At 40.2% G+C, this 11,490-nt stretch overlaps 1 pseudogene; it reads right to left on the bottom strand.

Moving 5' to 3' along the window:
- Positions 1-2,773: 2,773 nt before the first annotated feature.
- LOC120884657 (small nucleolar RNA SNORA51) lies at positions 2,774-2,896 on the bottom strand (annotated as a pseudogene).
- Positions 2,897-11,490: the final 8,594 nt, after the last annotated feature.

An 11,490-nucleotide genomic window follows, 5' to 3' on the forward strand; every position in this document is an offset into this window, starting at 1 on the left:
TCCAGAAAGAGTGTGAGTAGGTGGAAGTTGAGCCAGACGGAACAAGAATGGAGAATGTTTGCGGTTGTTGAAGTTGGATGATGCCTGTGTGGGTGTGTATGGCTGGGTTCTGTTTGTGTTATATGCTCTTTAAATTCTCCATAATGAAGAGTTAAAGTGGAACAGTTGTGAAGTTGGATTTATAGAGCGAGACATTGTATTTGTGCAACACCCCATTTCCAATTTTCGTAGTTCAGATTTGTGCAAAAGAGAGGACATTTATAATTTCCTTCTAGTCTTATATTTCAAATTGTTCTAACCGATACCGATACACACTTTTGCACCCAGATTTTCTACCCACGTTATACTGTAAGCAACTTTGCAGTTTTAGAGTCTTTGGGAATCATCATTTTTAATGGCTACCCCTCTGGCTTTTTAATGCTGAAACTCAGATTTTATCTCATTATTTTACCTATATTAAATGTTAGGGCTACTTAGAGCAATGCATCTCCAAAACACCCCTCAGGTATTCTCATTTAATTATTTATGGTATTTATATTCTTCTTGTCCCCAGGAGGATTTAAGTTGGCCTACATAAAAATGCAACATGATAAAATACATTTTAAACCTAATACAAAAAATAAAGAGAAATGAAATGAATATTTTGTGCAGCAACGATCACATACCCTTCTTCGCTGAGGAAAAGCTTAATAAAACACATACCCAGAACAGAAAACGAGGGATAGTGATATTGCTGTATAAGGTGGGCAGGGCTGAAGTAACCTCAAATGCTCACTGGAGGGTAGACAGCAGAGTGCCAAACAAAGTAGCCTCTTATAACAAAGAGTTACTTCTGAAGCAGTACATGTTAGGGGATTTCTGCTAAACTGGTAACTTTCATTTTAGAATAATGGAGTAACTTCAGATACAGGATAGAATAGCTTTAACTTGTTATTAGGAGAGCTGAGAGGCAGGGCAGAGGTATAGGCTCCTCTATGGGCTATGCTCTTCCCAGCCCATTATCTTGAGCAAATGAACTCAACGTTCCCATTCTCCATTTCTTGCTTTGTAAAACCAAAGGCAGCGCATCCCTACGTTATGGCGTCACTATGGAGATTTATCACAGATTCTTGGGTTCAGGTGAGGACCCTTGTGCAGTCACACAGCAAGACATGGCAACTATATCTCTATCCTTAAGATGCTCACCTTCTGGGGGCGGGTGGGGGTGGGGGGCAAGGAAACAAATAAGCAACATCACTTCCGAGAGTGATAGTGTCTATCAAGAAAAATTTGCATGTTGTGGAACTCAATTAAATGGGGTGTGTGTGTGTGTGTGCATGTGACAGTGTCTGTATGTGTGTGTGTCTCCCCATTTCTAAAGATATATTCTTAAGAGATATAAAGCACTCACAAAAAGACAAATACCACATGATCTCACTCATTTGTGGAATTAAAAAAAAAAATTGATCTCACAGAAGTGGAGAGTAGAATGGTGGCAACCAGGGGCTGGGGATGGCAGGGGAGAAGAGGATAGGGAAGGGTTGGACAAAGGGAGAAAGCTACAGATACCTATAGGAGGAATAGGTTCTGGTTTTCTGTTGCACAATAAGGTGACCATAGTGTGTGTGTGTGTGTGTGTGTGTGTGTGTGTGTGTGTGTGTGTGTGTTGTATAGTGTATATATGTATATGTATACATTATATACTATAGGATCTTGTTTTTATACTCCATGTGTGTATGATATGCCAAAATACATTCTATTGGCATGTGTAACAAGAAAAAAAAAGTTAAGAAGAAAAAAAGACTAGAAGAAAGGATTTCAAATATTGTTATCACAAAGCAATGAGAAACGTCGGGGTGATGAATATATTAATTACTTATCATTGTGCACTGTGTACACTGTGTATGTGCCTTAAAACATCACTTGGTTGCCCATAAATATGTAGCATTATCACGTGTTAATTAAAAGAAAAGCAATATATTGGTCAGGGAATGCTTCTCTGAAAAAGTTCTATTTCAAAAGGAATCTGAAGGATGGAAAGAAAGATCATCGAGGAACGTGAACAATGAGCCTCAGGTTTGAAGAGACAGCCGGAAGGAGCAGTAGGAATGGTGGAGAATAAGGCAGGGGACAGAGCTCATGGTGCCAGGCTCAGGGACTCAGATTTCACTGTGCAGAAGGAGAGACGTTGGAAGATGGAGGCAGTGGAGCTGCATGGTGTGATGGGTGTGTTAAGCCACCATGTGGAGGACGGATTGCAGAGGGGCAAGAGTGAGGCAAAAAGGCCCGGAAAGAAGTCACTACGTATTAGATGCTTAGGATTATACCTGGTGCATAAGGAGCACCACTAAATAGCAGCTACTTTTGGCCAGGCATGGTAGCATACTCCTATAATCCCAGCAACTCAGGAGGCTGGGGTAGGAGGATGGCAAGTTCAAGGCCAACCTCAGCTCAGCATCTTAGTGAGGCCCTAAGCAACTTAGCGAGACCCCATTTAAAAAAAAAAAAAGTTTGAGGATGTGGGTCAGTGGTTAAGCACCCCTAGGTTCAATCCTTAAGGGACTGAACTGGTGACCTATAGCCCTTCTTTTTGGAAAAAGAAAAATTAGCTTGCAAGGTTAATGATACATTTGGACCATTCATTATTTGGAACAGGTCTTGCTGTTCTCTGTAACTTAAGTGTGCAGCTCTGTGATGTGCCAGCTTGGCTAGACTCAACTCTATTCCTGGGTGTGCCACAAAGAGCCTCTAATGTGAGGTTTGGAGAGCGGACAGGAAGCCGCAGGACTTTCCCCCATGTGTCTCCATTCACATTACAGACCAGGCACAGATCCCAGGCTGGGGCACATATGCTCTGCCTCTTTTTTTTCCATATAGTCATTGTAAGAACACAGACTTCAAAATGCACCCTGAGGCCAGCGTCAAGATTCTGTAGCTCACACACATTGTTGATGCGGTGACTACAGGTCTCTGCAGTGGCTGCAACTGCTCTGCCCTCTTCCATCCTCCTTCAACTTCCCAAGCTCACAGAAGCATTATATGTTCAGCACTATGTGAAGAGTCCTGGCTTCTACAGGTTCCCCAGACTAAGGTCGAAAATGATAAGAACTGATGTAGATTGCCGTGCATGGTGGTGCACATTTGTAATCCTAGTGATTCTGGAGGCTGGGGCAGGAGGATTGCAAGTTTGAAGCTAGACTCAGAAACTTAGTGAGATGTTGTCTCAAAATAAAAATAAAAAGGGCTGGGATGTAGCTTAATGATAAAGTGTCTTGGGTTCTATCCCCATTATCCTCTCCCCACCCCACCCGCCACAAAAAAAAAGAAAGAAAAGAATTGATCTGGGCTTCAGCACATTCTCAATTGAACCAATTCATGTTAATGTATTCTAGCACATTCCTTCATCCCTTTGCTTTGCATCCATCTTTTCTTTTCCACTATCTTCCCTTGAATTTCAAGTTTCAGAATTAAATGTGAAGAGAACAGTCTTGCATAGGGCTTCCACAAGGTCAAGGTCAATTCCAAATGTATATGTAATTTTATGTTATCTATCTATCTATCAATCTACCTATGATTCTGCTTCTCCAATGGATCCCTGATTTAATGGATACACCAATAATGATATCAGATCCAGCAGAAATCAATTCAAAAGAAATAGGACTAAATATATCCTGGATTTATCTGAAATCTCTAAGTGTCTTTAGCTCCAGGCTCGAAACAGGTATTTAACATTATTGACAAAAGATAGGATTCAGTTCTGCACAGAGAAAATGTGGATGTGCTGAAATGTAGTTCAGTGGTAGAGTGCTTACCTAGCATGCTTGAGTTCCTGGGTTATATCCCCAGTACGGGACCATAGAATATCATTTAGCCTTTAAAAAGGAAGGAAATCTTATCATTTGCCATAGCATGGATAAATTTAGAGGTCATTATGCTCAATGAGATAAGCCAAGAATGGAAAGAAAATGACTGTATGATTTCACTTACACAAGGAATCTTTAAAAAAAATCAAATTCATAAAAGCAGAGGTTAAAATGCAGTTGCCAGGGGTTAGAAGGAAAAGTTGAATGGAATGGAGACATGTTGGTCAAAGGTTACAATGTTTCAGTTAGGAAGAATATGTCCCAGAGATCTACTGTACAACATAGTGACTATGCTTAATATTAAAGCATTGTCTTCTTGAAATTTACTAAGCGAGTCAATTTTAAATGTCCTCATCATAAAAGTGATAAGTATGTGAGGTGATGAATAAGTTCCTTTAATCATTTAATAAATAAGTTTGATTTAATCGTTTCACAGTATATACCTATGTCTCATTGTACATCATAAGTACATGCACATTTTTTCACTTGTTAATTAAGTCGAGAATGCATGATTCAGCTTTAATTCCCTTGGCAGATTACCACCCAGATTCTCTGTGACCTGCATCTGGGCTTTTGGTGGCCCATCTTAATGAGAAACAGGGAGAAGAGACATTGCTTGGGTCTCCAGTCAGATAAAGGCCATATTTGAAAAACCAATTAAAGTGAGCAAGTCTACAAACATTGAAGTTTATTATTTCATGAGGTTCTTAAGTAGCTTGGTTGGCAAAAGTGCCTTTAGTTGTTTTATTCACCGTAGGTTTCAAAAATTTTGTTCTAGAAAACCATTCCTACTTTCCAGTCAGGAAGTCATCTTGGATTGATGCTACTTCCAGATATGTATTTAGAGCTATTTATTTAGCTTATGATTCCAGATGTGGGGTGTCTCTATGAAAGACTCCTTTCATTGCCAACTTAATAGCTCTTCTCCTGTGCTTACTTTTTTTGCTAAGAGAACCTAAATGCTCTTGGAATTCTAATGTACCAACCCTAGGCAATGAATCTTCAATCAAGTCTGTTTGGAAGGGGTTTTAGTGAGGTTTTTCACTGTTGCCACTAAAAGACCCAACCAGAACAATTTTACAGGAGAAAAAATTTATCTGGGGGCTTCTGGTCTCAGAGGTCTCAATCCACAGACAGCAGCCTCCATTCCTTAGGGCTCGAGGACAGGCAGAACGTCATGGCAGAAGAATATAGTTGAGGGAAGCAGCTCATACGATGATCAAGTTTATATGGTCACAAGACAAGACCTATGTCTAGCTAAGCCAAATTTACATTGGCAAGGGAATGTATCTGTAAGTTACATCAAGCCTTTGGGGAATTAAATCAAAAGAGGCAAAACAATAAAGTATATATGAACCAGGCAAATCCCCTAGGTTGACATAAATAAGACTTGTCAATTTATTCTAATCTTCGTAAGAGTTCCACAGTTCGCTCTCTGACAGCTGCACAACAAAGATTTAAAACTCTAACTAGGAAGGAGGAGGTGGTTACCATCTGTGGCCATTACCTGATCCCTCAGACTTCAACTGTCAGGAATAACTCCATGAGGTATGTAATTTTCTTGCTTGTTTTCAATTCTTAAAAATAGATTATTACAGGGTATTCAAACATACAAGAGAGATTGCAGCAAATAATATAATATACATCCATGTACTCATTGCTGATATTTGACAGGTGTTAACATTTGCCATTGTCTTTAGATGTTATAAAAATAAAACTTTGCAGATACTCTCAAGCCCCTGCATCATCCCATGGTGTCCTTATTGTTTTAATTTGCATTTCACAAGGCATGTCTTTGCAAAACTAGACCACCTGTGCATCTAAAACTTTATCCATATTTAGGAAGATGTCAAGTAGATATCGTCTTCCAAACATATTTGGTTAGTGGAATTAAATCATGATGCTACCCAACCAATACAATCCCGGTGGTTCCTTTCTGATGCCTAGGAATCCAGATTTCATTTAACTACCCAAACCATCAGGACTACACTTTTCTCCCTATATTCCATTTTACGATTAAATGGATCTTGCCAGTCACAAGTGATATACATAATTCTAGGAGATAGCATTTGAGGCAATCCTCAAGACCAGCCTTTTGGGAAGGACATGGTTTAAAACTAGCAATGTGTCAGCCCAGTTCCCAGCCCCAGGTTTCTGCTCAGCATGTTAGACCCTTCTTCTTATCCCTCCTGATGCTTTTTGACTCAGGGAAGGGAAACTGGGTGGGTAATATTAAGATTCACTCTTGACTTTGAAGGCCAAGGTGCTCTGTCCATATCCTTCCTCCTTCCTGGGTCCTCTGGGCGAGTGCTCCAGGCCAGTCCTCTGCCTCATTCCTGGTTTGTGCATCCAATGAAGACACATTGCTCTACGTCTCTCAACTAGTTGTTTCTCAACTAGAGTTTTACCTTCTCACTTCCCTCTCCTGCTCTGAATACTACTTCTTAAAACCCAAGTCCTGGCTAGAGTCCTAGTGTGATGGTAAGAGCAAATGTGACTCCCTTGTTGTTTTATGACTTCATCCTGTAAAACAACCATGCCAAGTAGAAGGGTCATGACTGGGGCAAGATGCTCTTTTCCTTTTGCTATAGAAATCTGTAAGGACACAGAACTACCCAATGGGGTATTGTTTCTGTAACTAGGGTAAGGGGGCTCTGTTTCTGTAACTGGGGTGACTGGGCTAACTGTGATTGGTTTGGCTTCCCTCCACTTGACCACACTGTCCTGCTTCTGTAACCTGGCTTGCTTGCATTGGCTAGACTCCCAAACATCCCTTTTGTGGTTTTCAGGCTTATAAGGAGAGCCCTTGCAATTGTTCGGGGCTGATCAGGGGAACAGCTTTATGTTCTGGTCAGCTGCCACCGGTGTGCTTCAATAAAGGCTTGATTCGATTATATGTGAGTGGTCTGGAAGTCAGTGTATGAAACCCCGGGAGGAAGCTTTAACTATAACACTAGTACAAACCTTTCCCAGAAAGAGAACTTGAATTTCTACAAGCTTACCTGGGGATGGGGACTTAAGCTTTCCCATGATATAAGCAGACAATAAAGGGTATTCTTCTACTATCTTTGTGATATACTATTCTAATAAGTCCTGATTTGGGAGAACCAACATCTGTTTAAAAACCTGAAAGCAAAGCTTTCCTCTTTTTTGCATCTACTAATCCAGCTGGACTTTAAATTGTCATTTCCTTAGGCCAGCCTGACAAAAGAACTACCCTGTCTACCTCTGATCATTTTTTTAATATCTTTATTTTATTTTCATGCGGTGCTGAGGATCGAACCCAGGGCCCTGCACATGCCAGACAAGTGCTCTACCACTGAGCCACAATCCCAGCCCCTCCCATAATAATTTTTAATATCATTTATAAAATCTTTCCCTCCAACTCAACACAATGGCACATACTTTAAAAAGAAAGCAACGTTTTATCTCGGGAGACCTCACACTTGAAGTAAACTCATCCTACAGTCCTTGATCTATAAAGAGAAATGGCACCTCCAGCTCCCTTGGTACTGAGCCTTGCTCAATCCAAAGAGGATGAGAGAAACAAATTTCTGGAAGACAGTGATTGATTAAGGAGGCAAGGAATATTCACATTAGGATGATGACTTTTCCCAACTCACCTGGGAAGGTTCCAATTTTATCATTGCATGTGTCCCGCTAGGTCTGAGCAAATCCAGACAGCTGATCATCCTACTGCACATATAGGAGGGGATTTTAAGATCTAACCAAAGGTGTTGGTAAATAAAAGCTCCTCGAAATTGGGCAAGTTTTACAAAATCCAAGTTCTCTGGAGTGAATTAAGGTTCATGTTGAGAAGTAAACAATGATTTCACACTGTGAAGACAAAAGCATATTTTCTATTTGATATGTGTTCAACAGGAAGAGGAAGAGGAAGAGGAGGAGGAAGAGGAGGAGGAGGAGAAAGAGGAGGAGGAAGAGGAGAGGGGGGAGTGGGGCAGGGGAGGAGGAAGAGTAAGAAGGCAAGAAGAGGAGGAGGAGGAGGAGGAGAAGGAGGAGGAGAAGGAGGAGAAGGAGGAGGAGAAAGAAGAGGAGGAGGAGGAAGAAGAAGAGGAGAGGTTGGGGGAGGGGAGGAGGAAGAAGAGGAGGAGAAGGTGGGGAAGGAGAGGAGAAAGAAAAAGAAGAGGAAGAGGAGGAGGAGTAGAAAGAAGAAGGAGCAGCTTGATTCCTGTGACAGCTTCCTGGAGACTTCTATTTTAACATTGCCACATCAACAGTACTTTTGGTTAAGTTTATCAGCACCAAAATAACATAATAAAATTCATGCCATTATTGCTTGCTGAGAAAATAGACCGGTGATCCTACTCAAAGGAAATTGAAGTTGGTTCTGCCTGATTCTAAGTGACCTTCCTCTGATTCCCAGTGATCTCCAGTTTCCTTACCAAGGCTCACAATTTGAAAGTCATAAATATGATTCCATGTAATAAGTAAGGAGCACGTCTCTATTTTGAGAAAGCCACATTTCTCCCATTTTTAAAAACAGGGCATGGTGGTACAGACCTGTTAATCCCAGCCATTGGGGAGGCTGAAGCAGGAGGATCTTGAGTTCAAGGTCAGACTGGGCAACTTAGCAAAAAATTTTTTTGAAATTTTGAAATTAAAAAAAATAAAATAAAAAGGGCTGGGGACGGTCAATGATAGAGTGCCCTTGGGTTCAAGTAGGCCAGTTTTTGCCTGGACTTTCTGTCACAATTTTCCCATCCCTTTCAAGGAAAGCACTGAGTCTTCCCGTCCGTGTTGTTGTGTTGTTTTGGAGGCCACAGTTTGTAAAGCACAGGTGTCCTGGATTCCTTAAGACTGGCAGGGAGTTCTCTAATGAGATTTCTTCCTCTCTGGGGCTTTAGAAGTCTCATATCCCCGGTTAGTCTAGCCTCCCTTATTTGAAGGTAATTTTCCTAATGGAGAAGAGAGGAACAAAATAGAAGCTGAACATAATTTCCCTGTTATCTGTAATGTAATAGCGCTTCTCCCTATGTCGCCTGATTAAATGTAATTAAAACAAACTTTGAGTTCATTTGAATGACTTTGATATTTCTGGCTAAATGTTTTCATTTTTCAGCTCTCTTAAAACATAGACTTAGATTGGTCCCAGAAATTGGACAAAGAAAAATGAAAGGGGGTTATTAAGGAAATGGAAGAAATTACTCATGAAATTTTAAGCAAATTTATTCTTTGTAGACTGATATTGATTGTGTATATATATATATATATATATATATATATATATATATATATATATATATATATATATCAAGTCAAAACAAATATTTAAAGATGAAAAATTCAGTTAATCAACAGAATGCTTTCCCCTTGTATGTTCTGCACGTTGCTGGGTTGAATGATTTGGGTTGGTACTCAGGGAAAACTCTCTGGACTTACCAGCTATCTATAGATTCACCATCTTAACTGGTCACCTCTTCCCACTGCTGCTCAGATACTCCAGAGACAACAGATCAAGCTGCCAAAAGAGGTCTTACTTGAGAAACCATGTTCATATTTTCCTGTTTCCCGTGTAGTTCTCTAATGGCCAATAGCTGCATTCATTTCCCAGTTAATTTAGTTCAACTAACGAGGTTGGGCATTGAATACAGTTGAGGACCTGTCTTTGGTATTAGAGCAAATGATGTTGAACAGAACAGGCTCCCAAATGTTGAGATCCTTATATTCCTGTCAGGGAATGAGGACATGTACACAGATGGTTTATGATAGAGTAGAAAGTAGGTAGTTCCATAAGACAAGGCTCAAGTGAAAGGAGGGATTAATTCGCCTTGGGAATCAGGAAGTTCCCACGGTTTGTGTTGACCTTGTCTGAGGTTGCTCAGTAGAATATTGACAGTGGTAAAGGAGAGCGGAGGGCATGTTTGATAGGATGCCAAGTGTGTCTGAAGTATAGCAGGAAGCTTCCGAGTATATTTGAATACATTGAGGTTAGTGTGTTGAAACCTCCTAGGGACAGAACTTAAGGATGGTTTGGGCTCATTGCCATCACCAATAACTTTCCACAGATGTGCTTACAGGTCACTTGCAGCAGAACCACCTGGGGGCTCCCGGTTACTCATGAAAAGTCTCAAGCCACCCTCCTGCCTTGCCCCGTGAACTCCAGTCGGCATTTTTAACAAGATCCCAGGTGATTTGCAGGCACAGGACAGCTGGAAAGGTATTTCCTTAGATATCAACTGTATCATCTTTAGTTTATTATCCTTGGGGCCATGTGGAAATGATGCTATTTTATTTCTTTTGGTAGTCATTTCTCAATCTTCAAAGCACACACTTAAAATCTGCGAGTTTCGACTTCCATAATGCAACACCAGAGTTCTCCCCTTTCACCTTGTGCAGACACAACTAGAAGTTTCCACCTGAGAGTCAAGAAATGCCGCCCCCCCGCTCCCAGTCCCTGAACCTGATGTCACCTGATCTTGGACTTCTCAGCTTCGGAAACTGTGAGAAATCAATGTCCCTTGTTTAGAGGCCACCCCGTCTAAGGCACTTTGTCATAGCAGCCTGAAGGGACTGAGACACATCTCCTTGGCAGGTTCTTTATCACTCTCCTGTTTTCGGCTTTACAACTCAACTCTTCTCTCCCTAGCTTACCACCTTCCTGAGCCTATTTTTTAAACCTTTATTTTATTTATTTTTATGTTGTGCTGAGGATCGAACTCAGCATCTCGCACGTGGTAGGCAAGCGTTCTACGGCTGAGTCACAACCCCAGCCCCCTGAGTCTATTTTTAAGGACAAGTTTGAGGTCACATACTTCCTAAATTGGTGTGGCATTGCTCCTTTCACTTGGAAATAGCACTTTTATAGGTAAGGATCTTGAGGATCGATCTTTTCCTTTTGAAAATTTCTAAACATTTCCTATTGTTTTCAGGCATCAAAGATGGAAGAAACCTGTGAAGTTGGCCTTATTTCTTTGTAAGTCAGTCACTTGTTCATTTCATCTAAATGATGGTAGGATTCCATATTTCTGAACTAATCTGTCAACAGAATATGGTTAGCATGTGACTCTGTTTGCATGTACTATATAACAAGAATATAACTGGTTTGTTTCTTTTTGTTATTTTTTGCCTAAGAATTAGAGAATGCTTTGGATGCATAAGTTCAAATCTTTCCTAAACTCCAGAAACTTTTTTTCATATATCTTTGAAAATATTTTTGCTTATTTTATTTTGTCTCTAAGGAATGCTAACTGTCCTATATTATCAAATTTCCACTGTCTACTCTTCATCTCTCCTACTTCTGATTATGTATCTCCTTGTTCTCCTGCTCTGCATGGTGGGCAATTTTTATCAAAACCATCTTCATCATACAATTCAATTTTTGGAGCTCTGATTATTCTTTTTCTTGCTTCTCATTGCTGCTATAAACTCTAAAGTAAAATTTTGTCTCTCCTACCTTCTTCTTTAAATATCCCATAACACATTTCTTTTTTTTTAACTTTATTTATTTTTTTAAATTTTTTTTTTAGTTGTAGATGGACATATAATACCTTATTTATTTTTTTGTGTGCTGAGAATCAAACCCAGTGCCTCATATATGCAAGGCAAGCACTTTGCCACTGAGGTACAATCCCAGCCTCAACACATTTCTTTTTAACGTATTATCTTATCATCTTATTTTCACTAAGTC

This window comes from Ictidomys tridecemlineatus, chromosome 3 (assembly GCF_052094955.1).
Source record: "Ictidomys tridecemlineatus isolate mIctTri1 chromosome 3, mIctTri1.hap1, whole genome shotgun sequence".
Lineage (NCBI taxonomy): Eukaryota > Metazoa > Chordata > Mammalia > Rodentia > Sciuridae > Ictidomys > Ictidomys tridecemlineatus.